Here is a 10551-nt window from a genome sequence, read left to right on the forward strand (position 1 = left end):
TCAAAAAAGGAGGGAAACAGAAAGCAGGAAACTACCCTCCAGTTATCTTAACATCTGTCATGGGGAAGATGTTAGATGCTATAATTGAAGATGTTATAGCAGGGCACTTAGGAAAGTTTAAGGCAATCAGGAAGAGTTAACATAGTTTTGTGAAAGGGAAATCAAGTTTAACCAATTTATTGGAGTTCTTTGAAGGAGTCACATGTGCTGTGGATAAAGGGGAACCAGTGGCTGTGCTATACTTAGATTTTCAGGAGGCATTTGAAAAGGTGCCACATCAAAGGTTATTGTGGAAAATAAAAGCTCATGGTGTATAGTGTAACATATCGGCATGGACAGAACATTGGCTAGCTAACAAAAAACAGAGAGTAGCCATAAATGGGTCTTTTTCTGGTTGGTAGGACGTAATGAATGGTGTGCCGCAGGGGTCAGTGCCGGGACCTCAACTTTTTACAATTTATATAAATGACTTGAATGAAGGAATAGATGGTATTGTTGCTAAATTTGCTGATGATACAAAGATAAATAGGAAAGTAAGCTGTGAAGAGGACATAAGGAGGCTACAAAATTACATAGACAGTTTAAGTGAGTGGGAAAAGAACTGGCAGATGGAGTATAATATGGGCAAATGTGAAGTTGTCCATTTTGGCAGGAATAATAAAAAGAAGTATAATTAAATGGCGAGAGATTGCAGAACTCTGAAACTCTGAGGGATTTCGGAGTCCTAATTGCATGAATCACAAGATCCAACATGTAATTAGGAAAGCTAATAGAATGTTATCATTTATTGCGAGGAGAATTGAATACAAAAGTAGGGAGGTTATGCTTCAATTGAACAGGGCACTGAAGAGGCCACATCTGGAGTACTGTGTACAGTATTGGTCTCCTTATTAGTTCACAGAAGGTTTACTAGGCTAATACCAGGAATGGGTAGGTTGTCTTATGAGGAAAGGTTGGACAGTTGTATCCACTGGAGTTTAGAAGAGTAAGAGGTGACTTAATTGAAACCTTTAAGATCCTGAAGGGTCTTGATAGAGTGGATGTGGTGAGGATGTTTCCTCTTGTGGGAGAATCTAGGACCAGGGGTCACTGTTTAAAAATAAGTGGTCACTCATTTAGGACAGAGATGGGGAGAAAGTTTTTCCGAGGGTCATGAGTCTTTGGAACTCTCTTCCTCAAAAGGCATTGGAAGCAGGGTCTTTGAGTATTTTTAAGACAGAGCTAGATAGATTCTTGATTAAAAAGGGGGGTGAAAGGTTATTTGGGGTAGGCAGAAGGTTACAGTCAGATTAGCCATGATCTTATTGAATGGAGGAGCAGGCTTGAAGGGCCAAATGTCCTACTCCTGCTCCTAGTTCTTATGTATGTTCATATGATATGAAACTCAGAAATGTAAATAATGAGGATTCTAACAAACTTCAGGAGGAGATTGGTGAAATGGATAGGCAAATGGCAGGTGAAATTTAATGCAGAGAAGTGTGAAGTAATATATTTTGATAGGAGAATGAGGAGAGGAAATATAAATAAAATAGTAGAATTTTAAAGGGAATAAAAAGATCTTGACATGTTATGTGCACAAATTTTTTGAGTGTGGCAATTGAAAAGTTAAGAGGGCTGTTAAAAAAGCATATAGGATTCTTGGTATTGTTAATAGAGGAAGAGTAAAAAAAAAATATGTTAAACCTTTCCAAAACATTGTCTAGGCCTGAGCTGGAGTACTCTGGGGACTACACTTTAGGGAGGATGTGGAAGAGATTTACTAGAATGGTATCAGGGATGAGGAACTTCAGTTATGTGCAGAAGCTGGAGAAACAGCTTCCCTTAGAACAGGGAAGGTCAAGAGGAGATTTGATGGAGGTGTTCAAAATCAAAAATGGTTTTGAAAGAGTAAATAAGGAGAAACTGTTTCTCGTGTCAAAAGGGTCAGTAACCAAGTGATTGGCGGAAGTATCAGAGGCGACACAAGAAAAAGTTTGTGTTTTACACAGTGAGTTGTTGTGACATGAAATGCACTGCCAGAAAGGGATTCCAAGCAGATTCAATCGTAACATTCAAAGGAGAATTGGATAAATGTTGGAGTTTGCAGGGTTATGGAGACAGAGCAGGGGAATAAAATGAATTGGATAGCTCTGCCAAAGAGCTGGCACCAGTACAATGAGCAGGATGGCCTCCTTGGGTGCTCTATCATTCTATGATTCCAACTATAGGTACATTATGCATAACCTTAAAGTGCTGGCTGAATTACTTCCTGACAGCCTGGTTCATTTATTCCCTGTCCTCCAATCTCATTTCATCTGAAGACCTGGTTTACTCTTGTTGTCCTGTGTGCAAAATCACAGCAAATAATATATATATTATTAACACAATACTTCATCAAATTATAGCATGGTTACAGCACAGAAGGAGATTTGGCCCTTTGTGTCCATGCCGACTCTCTGCAAGAACAACTTGGCTAGTCCCACCCCCCTGCCCTTTCCCTGTAGCCCTGCAATTTTTCCCCCTTCAGGTGCCTATCCAATTCCCTTTAGAAAGCCATGAACCTGCCTCCACCACAATCTCAGGCAGTATATTCCAGATCCTAACCACTCATGACTTAAAAATATTTTCCTCAAGTTGCTGTTAGTATTTTTGCCATTCAGCTTTATATTGTCTCATTCTCATTCTCAATGTTTCCACCAATGAGAACTGTTTATCCAACTACTCTGTCTAGACTTCCCATGACTTTGAGTACCTCCATCAAATTTCCTCTTAACGCCATCTTCTCTTCTCTATTGAGAACAATTCCATCTTCTCCAAACTATCCACATCTTGAAACTATTCTTGTAAATCTTTTCTTCACCCTGTCTAAAGACTTCACATCCTTCCTAAAGTGCACTGTCCAGAATTGGGCACAATACTCCAGTTGAGGCCAAACCAGAAGATTCATCATAACTTTCTTGCTTTGGTGCTCCTGGCCTCTATTTATAAAATCCAGGTTCCCATATGCCTTTTTAATATGTCCAGCCACCTTCAATGATTTGTGCACATAAACCCTCAGGTCTCTATGCTCCTGTGCTCCCTTTAAATTTGCACTCTTTATTTTATATTGCCTCTCTTATTCTTTGTACCATAATGAATCACTTTACATTTCTCTGGATTGAATTTTATCTGCCACATATCAGCCACTCCACCAGCTTACCCATGTTCTCTTGAAGCCTATCACTCACCTCATAGGTCACAATACTTCCAAGTTTTATCAGCTGCAAATTTTGAAATGGTGCCCATACACCCAAGTTTAAGTCAAAATATACATTAAGAACAACAGTAGTCCTAATATCAAACCAAGGGATCCCTACTCTATGCCTATTTCCAGTCTGAAAAACAACCATTCAGCACTAATTTGTTCCTTGTCACCCAGTTAGCTTTGTATTCATGCTGCTACTGTCCCTTTTATTCTATGGGCTTCAACTTGGCTGGCTGGTACTTAGTCAAACATCTTTAGGAGGTCCACATATGTCACATCATTATTCTCAGCAACCCGTTCCATTGCCTTGTCAAAAAACTTGATCAAGTTAGTTAAATGCAATTTGACTTTAACAACTCCATGCAAGCTTCCCTTAATTAATCCACATTTGTCCAAGTGACTGTTAATTTTATCCTGGATTATGATTCCCAAAAGCTTTCCCACCACCAAGGTTAAATTGACAGACCTGTAATTGTTGGGTTTATACCACCCTTCTTTTTGACAAGGGTTTACATTTGCAATTCTGCACTACGCCTGTATTGGAGGATTATGGTCAGTGCACTTGTAAAATCCTCCTTTACATCCCTCAGTATTCTCAGATGCATCTCATCAGGTCTTTGTAACCATCAACTTTAAATACAGCCAGCCTTTCTAATATCTCCTGTATCAATTTGTAGTATCTCAACTACCTTCTCTTTCACTGACTTTGGCAGCATCTGTGACAGAAGATCTGTATCTGTAAAGACAGATAGACAGTACTCATTTAGCACCTCAGTCATGCTCCCTACTTCCGTGTATAGATCCAGATTTTGGTCTCTAATTAGCCCCATCCTTCCTCTTACTATCCTTTTCCTATTTACATGCCTATAGAAGACTTTTAGAATCTTTCTTTGTGTTAGCTGTTGGTTTCTTCTCAAACCTCTCTTGTTATAAATATGTAATTTCATGATTTATATGTTTTATGAAAATATGAATCATGTCAAGCCAAAAAAACATTCTGCCTACCACACAAAATAGTAATTTTGCATATGAATTTCAGTGTCAGTGTGATGCTAGGTATCTAGACCATAGACCAGAAGACATAGGAGCAGAAATTAGGCCATTCGGCCCATTGAGTCTGCTCCGCAATTCAATCATGGCTGATAAGTTTCTCAACCCCATTCTCCCGCCTTCTCCCCATAACCTTTGATCCCCTTACCAATCAAGAACCTATCTATCTCGGTCTTAAATACACTCAATGAGCTGGCCTCCACAGCCTTCTGTGGCAATGAATTCCATAGATTCACCACTCTCTGGCTAAAGAAGTTTCTCCTCATCTCTGTTCTAAAAGGTCTTCCCTTTACTCTGAGGCTGTGCCCTCGGGTCCTAGTCTCTCCTACTAATGGAAACATCTTCCCCACTTCCACTCTATCCAGGCCTTTCAGTATTCTGTAAGTTTCAATCAGATCCCCCCTCATTCTTCTAAACTCCATCGAGTATAGACACAGAGTCCTCAAACGTTCCTCATATGTTAAGCCTTTCATTCCTAGAATCATTCTCGTGAACCTCCTCTGGACCCTCTCCAGGGCCAGCACATCCTTCCTGAGATACGGGGCCCAAAATTGCTCACAATATTCTAAATGTGGTCTGACCAGAGCCTTATAAAGCCTCAGCAGCACATCCCTGCTTTTATATTCTAGTCCTCTCGAAATAAATGCCAACATTGCATTTGCCTTCCTAACTTCCAACTCAACCTGCAAGTTAACCTTAAGAGAATCCTGGACTAGGAATCCCAAGTCCCTTTGCAATCCAGATTTCTGAATTCTCTCCCCATTTAGAAAATAGTCTATGCCTCTATTCTTCCTACCAAAGTGCATGACCTCACACTTCCCCACATTGTATTCCATCTGCCACTTCTTTGCCCATTCTCCTAACCTGCCCAAATCCTTCTGCAGCCTCCCCACCTCCTCAATACTACCTGTCCCTCCACCCATCTTTGTATCATCTGCAAACTTAGCCAGGATGTCCTCAGCTCCTTCATCTAGATCATTAATGTATAGAGTGAAAAGTTGTGGTTCCAACACTGACACCTGCAGAACTCCAATGTCGCCATCCTGAGAAGGATCCCCTTATCCCCACTCTCTGCCTCCTGCCAGACAGCCAATCTTCTATCCATGCTAGTACCTTGCCTCTAATACCATGGGCTCTTATCTTACTGAGCAGCCTCATGTGCAGCACCTTGTCAAAGGTTTTCTGGAAGTCCAAGTAGATAACATCCATTAGCTCTCCTTTGTCTAACCTACTCATTACCTCCTCAAAGAATTCTAACAGATTTGTCAGGCATGACCACCCCTTGATGAAACCATGCTGACTTTGCCCTATTTTACCATGCACTTCCAAGTATTCTGAAATCTCATCCTTAATAATGGACTCTAAAATCTTACCAACCACCGAGGTCAGCCTAGTCAGCCTTTAATTTCCCGTCTTTTGCCTCACTCCCTTCTTAAACAGGGGGGTTACATTAGCGATTTTACAGTCCTCTGGGACACTCCCTGACTCCAGTGATTCCTGAAAGATCACCTTCACTATCTCTTCAGCTATCTCCTTCAGAACTCTCGGATGTAATCCATCTGGTCCAGGTGAATTATCCACCTTCAGACCTTTCAGTTTTCCTAGCACCTTCTCCTCGGGTAATGGCCACCATACTCACTTCTGCCCCCCCGACTCTCTTGAACTTTGGGGATGTCACTCGTGTCCTCCACTGTGAAGACTGACACAAAGTACCTATTCAGTTCCTCCGCCATTTCTTTGTTTCCCACTATTACTTCTCCAGCATCATTTTCCAGTGGTCCAATGTCCACTTTTGCCTCTCTCTTACCCTTTATATATCTAAAAAAAACTCTTGCAATCTTCTTTTATATTACTGGCTAGTTTACCCTTATATTTGATCTTCTCCCTCTTTATTTCTTTTTTAGTTGTCCTCTGTTGGTCTTTGTAGGCTTCCCAATCCCCTGGTTGTATGATTTCTCTTTAGATTTTATGCTGTCCCTGACTTCCCTTGTCAGCCATGGTTGCCTCGTCCTCCCTTTAGTATGCTGCTTCTTCCTAGCGATGAATTTTTCCTGTGTCTCCCAAATTACTCCCAGAAACTCCTGCCATTGCTGTTCCACTGTCTTTCCTGCTAGGCTCATCTCCCAGTCAATTCTGGCCAGCTCCTCCCTCATGCCTCTGTAGTTGCCTTTATTCAACTGTAATACTGTTACATCTGATTTCAGCTTTTTCCTCTCAAATTGCAGGGTAAATTCTATCATATTATGATCACTTCCTCCTAAGGGTTCCTTCACCTTAAGCTCCCTTATCAAATCTGCCTCATTACACATCACTAAATCTAGAATTGCCTGTTCCCTAGTGGGCTCCGCCACAAGCTGCTCCAAAAAGCCATCTCGTAGACATTCCACAAATTCCTTTTCTTGGGATCCACTACCAACCTGATTTTCCCAATCTACCTGCATATTGAAATCCCCCATGATCACTGTAACCTTGCCTTTCTTACACACCTTTTCTATCTCCTGGTGTATCTTGTGCCCCACATCCTGACTACTGTTCGGAGGCCTGCACATAACTCCCATTATGGTTTTTCTACCTTTGCGGTTCCTCAACTCTACCCACACAGATTCTACATCATCTGACCCTACATCATTTCTTGCTATCGATTTAATTTCATTTCTTACTAACAAAGCAAACCCACCCCCTCTGCCAACCTGCCTATCTTTTCGATAAGATGTATATCCTTGGATATTTAGCTCCCAATCCTGATCCCCTTGCAGCCATGTCTCCGTGATGCCCACCACATCATACCTGCCAATTTCAATCTGCGCCACAAGCTCACTTACCTTATTTCATATACTGCGTGCATTCAGAAACAACACCTTCAGTCCTATATTTCTCGTCCCCTTTCTCATTGTTGTCCCTTTATCTGATGTGCTTGAAGTTAGATTCCTAGCCCTTTCCAAACACTCTGTCCTATCTAGGCTATATGTCGCAATGACTAGTGGATTATATAAAACCTGGGCCAGATCTGTTCTTGCCTTATTGAAATTGGCCCTCCTCCAACTAAGTATTTTTACTCTAGATTGCTCCTTGCTCTTTTCCATAGCTAACCTAATCTTATATCAATGCCTCTTTCCTCGATGACCATACACTAAACACCTAATTTAAACCTTATTGCATTCCCTTTTACCCTAAACCCAGTTGGTAGTGTCATCCGTTCCTCAGTTGGTAGCACTCTTGCCCTGACTCAGGGCTCATGCCCTGCTCCAGGACTTGAGCACAAAAATCAAGGCTGAGGGAATACTGCACTGTTAGAAGTATCATCTTTCATATGAGATGTTAAACCAAAGCCCCATCTGCTTGTTCAGATCAGAGTGATAAACTGCCATGTATTTTACCATAATTATCCAATTTGTCCTGCTGCCTGAACAGTGTTTGCACATGCACACTGTGTTACTGCACAGGGGCAGCCCAGAGTCCACTCAGCCACGAGGAACAGGAGGACTGGCCAGCAAATTGTCTGAAAGTTGTTCGACTTCGGCAGGTGGATGGTTGGGGGCAGGGTGGGAAGGGCGAGCAGTGTCTGGGCCCAGGGGCACTCAGGCCTGAGTCGGGCGGGAAGGAAGGTTGGGGTGGGGGGTTCAGGGTCTGGTGGCACATGCCCAAGTCGGCGGGAAGAAGTCCGGCAGGCCCGCGAGGGTTGGTGGCGGCATCCAGCAGGCCTGAGTCGGGGGAGAGGGTCCAGCAGGGGAGGTGGTGGCATAGTAGTAATGTCACTGGATTAGTGATCCAGAGATCCAGGCTAATGCTTTGGGGACATGGGTTCAAATCCCACCTCGGCAGCTGGTGGAATTTAAATTAAATTAATTGTGGTAAAGTGGGGTACCATGTACCTTTAAGAAAATGCAAGTGGTCTAACCATGTGACAGTACTGACTAATCACTGTATAGTGCAGGCTACTGGTTAACTTTAAGCCAAGAGTTGGAGGTGGTTATGGGAGCACGCAAGGATTTAGTGCTCTGCCTTCTGTTTCAATAAACAATCACAGTTTGTTCTTATATCTGTCTCTCTCCTTTATTGATAGCGAGCATCAACTAACAAGTGTATATGAAAGCGTACAATTCAAATTTACTCGACTAGTAAACTCATAGACTCAAGACATAAAACTGGCAACGAGGATGAACATAGCAAAATTGTAAGACCCCTGAGTGAGAATCCACAAGATGGGTGAGCAAAACATTAGAAAGAGAATCTGTACTTAAGTTGTAACACAGACAGCAATCAGAGCAGAAAGCAATACTGCAGTTTTAAATTTGAAATGGAAGGAGAAAAGAAAAAACACTGGAATCACGATCATGGGGATCATGCCAAAACTCAAAAAGAACGCGAAACACAGAACAGAAAAGCCAACAGCTGCAGAGAAGGATTTGAAAAAAAAGTGACTATTCTTAAAGCAGTAATACATTTAAAGAGGTACATGCAAGAAAAATGACTATGGACAGAAAATTATGAGAGACCTCAGAGAGAGGGCAACTCTGCTAAAGGCAAAGCACCAATCGATCGATGGCAGTCAAGAAAGCTGTGGTAAGCCAAACACCTGAATTCGACATTAACTGGAAAGCCTATCAGAAGCGCAGTCCCCTTGCATTCGTTCACAATGCCGTAGTTCGGGCATGTCATCTTATTCAACCCCATTTCAGATGACTGGTCTCAGTACATCAAATGCCTCGCATTGTTTTTTACCGCTAACGACACCAGGGGGAGGAAAAGAAGAGGGTAATTCTTTTGTCCATATGCGCTAGCAAAATGTATGGGCTAATCCACAGCCTCATATCACCTAACACCCCCAAATCAAAGACATTCGATGAGGTAATAAAAATTGTACAAAAACACCTGAGACCAAAGCCCTCAGTTACCATGCAGCGCTTCAAGTTCAATTCAAGGAATCGGCTTCCAGGGGAGACAATAGCAGACTGTGTTGCTGTTTTAAAGGCATTAAATGAAAATTGCGAATTTGGAACATCCATTCACGATATGTTGAGAGACCAACTGATAAACAGAATTGGAGGTGATACTATTAAAAGGCGTTTGCTAGCCGAAGCTAATCTAGATTTCAATAAGGCATTAGAATTAGCCACAGCCATGGAAAGTGCTGTTAGAAATTCAGAAGCTGTAAGAGATACACAAAATGGCATTATCCATCTGATAGGGCGGGACAGACCGGCAACAAAAAGTTCGAAAACATCAGACCTCACAGAAAGGCTGGAAATGGCGCCTATGTACAGATCAGTAAAAAACAGCAGTACCACAGTGAAAGCCCACAAAATGAAGGATAGAAATGCATCCAGGCATCCAGTGGGTGATCAACAATTCAAACAAGTCGAATGCTTTTTCTGCCATTGCTATTGTCACATAATGCGGCATTGCAGAGATAGGCTGAGACAGCATTTTAAAGACAAAGGAAGAAATCATGATGTGTCTCATGGAAAAGCCAGAATAAATAGAATCAGACATCCAGTCATTTTATAACCTGAAAGTGGATAGAACCAAGCCAATCCAACTAGTCATTATAGTCAATAGACAATCCATTAAGATGGAAGTTGATACTGGAGCGTTGATGTCCTTTTTGGAGAACAGACATTCAGATGCTTGAATAAAGGAACCCATCCTTTAAAGTAGGAAGTTTTGGACATTAAACAGCAAACATACATGGGTGAAGAAATAAGACTGAAAGGGATATGTCAAGTCAAGGTGCAGCATGAGGAACAACTGCAAAGTTACCCCTATTTGTAATGTCAGGCAAGGGACCGAGTCTCCTCATTAGGAACTGGCTGGGAGAGCTAAACCTTGAGGTCCTGCTAAGTTCCCAATTGGAAACCAGAAGCATTACTGCAGAAAAGAAATGAGTGCATGAAGACCCAACAGGGGAAGCCCGTGGAAGTGTTACACCAGGACAGAGTTCAAGCTGAAGTCAACATCCTTCGAAAAGAAAAGGAAAACCTATTAAAGGACTTTCGTGCACTACGAAATTCAATCAGCTCCCAATTTGTGCCACTGAAAAGATCTGAACAAGAAAAAGAAGAGTTAAACCTGTCTCTGGCCGAGTTAAGGAACAAGTTAGCTGAGAAGGGCAATGATATGAGATTCTCCAGGAAATTATTGATGAGAATAGGAAAGAATTAAAAGAGCTGAAGCAGCAGCTGCGTAAAAACCCTGAAGTTTTAAAACAAGAAGGCCCTACGTTCACAGAAGAGCTGTCGGAAAACCCAACTATTGAGCTCATTCACATTCAGCTCGTG

Source organism: Carcharodon carcharias, chromosome 3, assembly GCF_017639515.1.
Source record: "Carcharodon carcharias isolate sCarCar2 chromosome 3, sCarCar2.pri, whole genome shotgun sequence".
Lineage (NCBI taxonomy): Eukaryota > Metazoa > Chordata > Chondrichthyes > Lamniformes > Lamnidae > Carcharodon > Carcharodon carcharias.